Source organism: Chionomys nivalis, chromosome 7 (assembly GCF_950005125.1).
Source record: "Chionomys nivalis chromosome 7, mChiNiv1.1, whole genome shotgun sequence".
NCBI classification, from domain to species: Eukaryota; Metazoa; Chordata; class Mammalia; order Rodentia; family Cricetidae; genus Chionomys; species Chionomys nivalis.
The window spans coordinates 97,138,055-97,143,656 of record NC_080092.1 but is presented as its reverse complement, the minus strand read 5'-3'; positions in this window follow the sequence as shown (position 1 = coordinate 97,143,656).

Below are 5,602 nucleotides of genomic sequence, written 5' to 3'. Positions count from 1 at the left end.
TAGAAAACAAGAAAGGACCAGAAAGCATCCAGGGAAATGCTCCGGCGTCCCCTAGAATAATGCCTGCGTCAGAGCAGACTGCTCCGTGATGATGGGAATGAGTGAGCCACAGTAGCTCCATCATGCCCACCAGTCCTACTTCTTGTCACCCCACTTAGCCGGAAAGTTCATAGCCTGAGCAACCTGAATCAAGGGTATGCTGAGGACAGGAAGCGGGAAAGCTCTTAAGATCGACTTTTATTTGCTAAAATAAAACTAAATCAATATAAAGATATAGCTCAAACTATGGGGAGCAGAATTAATATTTTAAAGATTTATTTTATTTTAGCCAGTTATGGTGGTACACTTTTTTTTTTTTTTTTTTTTTTTTGATTTTCAAGACAGGGTTTCTCCGTAGCTTTTTTTGGTTCCTGTCCTGGAACTAGCTCTTGTAGACCAGGGTGGCCTCGAACTCACAGAGATCCGCCTGCCTCTGCCTCCCGAGTGCTGGGATTAAAGGCGTGCGCCACCCCCGCCTGGCAGTGGTACACATTTTTAATCCCAGTCTCGGAAGGCAGAAGCAGGCAAACCTCTATGAGTTCAAGACCTGCCTGGTCTACAGAGCAAATTCCAGGACAGCCAGGGCTACACAGAGAAACCCTGTCACAAAAAAACAATACAAAAAATATCTTATTTTGTTATTGTTTTTGTTTGTTTTCTTTTTTGAGACAGGGTTTCTCTGTAGCTTTGGAGCCTGTCCTAGAGCTATCCCTGTAGACCAGGCTGGCCTCAAACCCACAGAGATCCGCCTGCCTCTCCCTTCTGGGTGCTGGGATTAAAGGCATGCGCCAACACTACCCGGCTTTTTTTTTTTTTTTTTTTTTTTTTTTTTTTTTTTTTTTGGTTTTTCAAGACAGGGTTTCCTTGTGAAACAGCTCTAGCTGTCATGCAACTCATTTTGTAGACCAGGCTGGCCTTGAACTCGCAGAAATCCACCTGCCCTAGCCTTCCAAGTTCACTACCTGGCAAGTTTAATGGGTTTTGTTGTTTTGTTTTGCGATGGCCTCTCTATGTAACCCTCGCTGTCCTGGAACTCACAGAGATCCACCCACTTCCGTTTGCCTCCTGAGTGCCGGGATTAAAGGTTTGCACTACCACACCCAAACAAGATTTTATTTATTTATTTATTTATTTATTTATTTATTTATTTGTGTGTGTGTGTGCAGACGTGTGTGAGTGCAGACACCTGCTTGCCGCTCTTCCAGAGGACTTCAGTTCCAACAGCCCATGTCTGGCTGCTCTCACCCTCCTGTAACTCCAGCTGCAAGGGTAGGAACCTCATCTGGTCTCCATGAGCACCACACTCATATGGGGCATGTACACACCACACACACACACATACACACAACTAAAAATGTCCGCAGACTCAGGAGCCATTCTTTTTTTCTTTTTCTTAATTTGTTTATTATATATACACTTTCCAGGAGATAGTGCCAGATCTCATTATAGATGGTTCTGAGCCACCATGTAGTTGCTGGGAATTGAACTCAGGACCTCTGGCAGAGCAGTCAGTGCTCTTAACCTCTGAGCCATCTCTCCAGCCCTCAGGAGCCATTCTTAAACATTCCTGATGCCATTGGTTAAACAACACAAAACATTCCTTCCACCCTGCGACCTGAAACCAAGAGGAAAATCCTATTAACTCAAACGTCAAGACAAGAAATAGCAATACCGTTAGGGCCACTGAGAAGCATAAGGAAGGTGTGAAATGGCCAACTACCCCAGGACCTCGCCAGCACCCCAGCTTTCTCAGGTCCTCCAAAGATGGTCGACGCCCTCTAAGTCAGCCAGAAGCAGTCTTGAGAACTTGGCACTCTTATCCCTGTCCCACCTGGTATCCTGTTTAATTTCCCCACCTTTTTATAATAAGCAAAAAGTGGGAATGTTAGCATTCGGCTTCGTGCTGGCCTGCCCCCTGTCACCTGGCAAGACGCACCTGTCAGTATTCAGGCAGAGGCCTAGCCAACCCCAGGGTCCCAACGCCGCACATGCGCTTGTCAGTATTCAGGCAGAGGCCTAGCTCTGCGTGGGTGCTGTAGGCTTCTGTACACATGCGCCAAGGCCCCTTTAAAAGCGAGCACCACTCGTGCCTTCTCCTCTGCCTCTTTCCTTTCCTGGTCAGCAGACACGACTTTCTCTTTTAAGCCCCCCTTCCCCATCAATAAACTCTCACGTGGGTTGTTGGATATTGTGATTCATTCTTACCTGCAGCTAAACTACAACATTTGACATTGGTTGTCGAATTGGTAAAACCTAGGAGACACACCTAGTCATGTCTGGGAGGGCGTTTTCAGAGAGTTTTAACTGCGGGAAGGTAACTGTGGGCAGCATGGTTCTATGGTCTGGGCTCCTAAATGACGAAGGGAAAGTGGGCTGAACACCCTTCCCTGCTCCCCTAATGGACCCAGGGTGGCCAGCTGCACCCCACTCCCGCTGCCGTGACCCCCTCGCTGCAATCGACTGTATCCCCAAACCGGGCAGAGTAAATCCTTCCTCTCTTAATTTGCCCGGTCACAGCGGTGAGATGCAGGGTGTTGAGTGGGAGACCAAGCAACTTGCTCCACAATCGCGAGGATGGAAGTTTGTATCACGAAACTGGGTGCCCCCACAAACACCTGTCACCCAGTGCTGATGGGGGTGGAGACAGGTGCATTGCTGGGGCTTGCTGTCTTCCCCCTTAGCTGAGAAGGTGCAAGCTCTTGGTTCAGAGAGAGACCCTGCCTCAGAGGAGTAAGGGAGAAACCCGGTCTCGAAAAACCAATAAAAAATATTTTTTTAAAGGAGTAAGGGAAAATGATAGTGGACACTCTGTGTGCACATGCAGGCATGAGTAGACACGCTCATGCATGCACTTGAATGTGCACACACACAGAGAAACACATAAAATAGTATTTTGGGTTTTTGTTTGAGACAGGGTTTCACTGTGTAGCCCTGACTGTCTTAGGACTCACCTTTGACCAGGGTGACCCTGAACTCAGAGATCCGCCTGCCTCTGCCTCCCGAGTGCTGGGATTTAAGGTGTGCGACACCATCGTCCAGTTAAAATAATCTTGAGAGAGAGAGAGAGAGAGAGAGAGAGAGAGAGAGAGAGAGAGAGATTGTTCATGGTGGCATACATCTTTAGTATCAGCAAGTAGGAGGCAATAGTGGAAGATCTCTGAGTCTGAGGCCAGAGTGGTTTACATAGTGAGTTCCAGGACTACAAAGACCCTGTGTCAATAAGAAGAAGAAGAAGAAGAAGAAATAAGAAAAGGAGAGAGGGGGGCTGGAGAGATGGCTCAGAGGTTAAGAGCACTGACTGTTCTTCCAAAGGTCCTGAGTTCAATTTCTAGCAACCATATGGTGACTCACAACCATCTGTAATGGGGTCTGGTGCCCTCTTCTGTCCTGCAGACATACATGGAAGGAATTCTGTATACATAATAAATAAATAAATATTAAAAAAAAAAAAAGAAAAGGGGAGAGGAGAGACGGCCCAGCAGTAAAGATGCTGCAGCCAAGCCCAATGAGCTGAGTTCAGTCCGTGTGGTCCACTGATGGAAAAGAACCGATTCCCATTAGGTCCTCAGATCCTCCCACATGACGGCTGAGTGTGCCCTCTGCACGTGCACACACACACACACACACACACACCATTAAAAAGAAATGTAAAGGCAAATTTTAAAAAATGGAACAGGAGGGAGGCAGAGCCAGGCGGATCTCTGTGAGTTCGAGACCAGTCTGGTCTACAAGAGCTAGTTCCAGGACAGGCTCCAAAACCACAGAGAAACCCTGTCTCAACCCCCCACCCAAAAAAAAAGGAACAGGAAGGGTGACTTAACAGTTAAGAGCATGTACTGCTCCCATGCTGGATGGCTCAAAACTGCCTGTAACTCCATGTCCGTGGGGTCTGACGCCTTCTGTCGTCCCCTCCAGCACCAACTCACACAAACTGAAGGGGTTCAAGTCTCCCAGTCTCACAGCTGAGTTTAGGTTTCAGTTCTCTGAGAAGGACAAAGCAGGTGTCTCTCCCACAAAGGGCCATTTATCAACAATGCCCTTGCATTCAGGGTGGAGGCCTGAGCCAGCCTCACGATGGCTCAGAACAAATCCAGCAACCTCTTCTGAGTCCAAGCTTGCCCAAGCTTGTGCAAGTGTGTCCAAAAATGATAAGGCTAAACCTTGGTCAATTAAAGTATACTAGCTGAACTGCTGCTTGAACCAGTCATTTTGAGATGACCTAACTGTCCCTAAAACTCCCCTTAGCTGTGCCCAATAGGAACCTGCACGCTCCTCTTGGGGTCGTCTCCATTTTGTACAGGTAAACGGCCCTGCGTATGCTGGTGTAATAAACAGTCTTGGCTCTTACATACTGTTTGAGTCCGGGGTCTCCGTCAGCATTTCCTCGGGCCCTTACAAAATAAATAAGTATTTTAAAAAGTAAGAAAGAAAAAGAAACTCAGGACAGGATGGAAATGCAGAGAGAACACACGTGTGGCAGGCCACAGCAGAACATTCATCGGAATTCTAGCTCCTGGGTCCAGAGCCACACAGCTGAAGAAAGATACTGCCGGGATTCTGAGCTTCTGTCCACCCGGAACCAGGCTCCAGGCCTTCAGCCTCGCCCACTGCAGTGGCCCAGCACACTGCTCTGGAACCCTGCCCCCCACTGAGGCAACCTTTACTATACAGAGAGTCTCGGCTTGTCCCTCATGACACACTTGTACAGGTTCAAACTCAAGTCTGAGATGTTCGTATTTAGTTAGCAAGCCCTTGTTTGCTAGATCAGTTTCAGGATCTTCTTTCCCTAAAGTAGCCATGTACCTTCGTCTCTGTACAGAACTAGCTGGTGCCAGGCTTCCTGCACTGAAAGTAATTGCTGTTTTCAGGGGGCCATACTGAAGAAACAAGGTCTCTCTATTAGGTGGTGCTGGCTGTCCTGGAACTTACAGGCTGGTCTCCAGCTCACAGAGATCCGCCTGCCTCTGCCTCCAGAGTGCTCAGACTAAAGGTGTGCGCCACACATGGCCTCATAATGTTTTGTTTTGCTTTTGAGACAGGGTTTCTCTGTGTAGCTCTGGCTGTCCTGGAACTCACTCTGTAGACCAGGCTGGCCTCAAACTCAGAGATCCACCTGCCTCTGACTCCCGAGTGCTGGGATTAAAGGCGTGAGCCACCACTGCCCAGCGATGGCCTCATAATTTTTTTAAAGGATGGATTACTTTGGTTTTTATTCCCACATGTGATCATAAATATGATTTATTAATTTTAACTATGTGTGTGCATGTGAGTGCTGATGGCCATGGAGGCCAGAAGGCTTCAGATGCCCCGGAGTTGAAGTCACAGGCAACCGTGTGACAGCCAGTGTGATGTTGAGGACACTTGGGTCCTCTGAAAGAGCAGGCAGAGATCCTAACTGCAAAGACACCTCTCGAGCACCTCAGTGTGATCTTTTGAAAAGAAAAAAAAAAGTTTTTGCTTGAATTTTCCTGTGCATGTGTGCATGTATGCGTGTGTGCCATGAACTGGAGTTACAGTTACAGGTAGTCGTGAGCTGCCCTGTGGGTGCTGGGAACCAAACTCG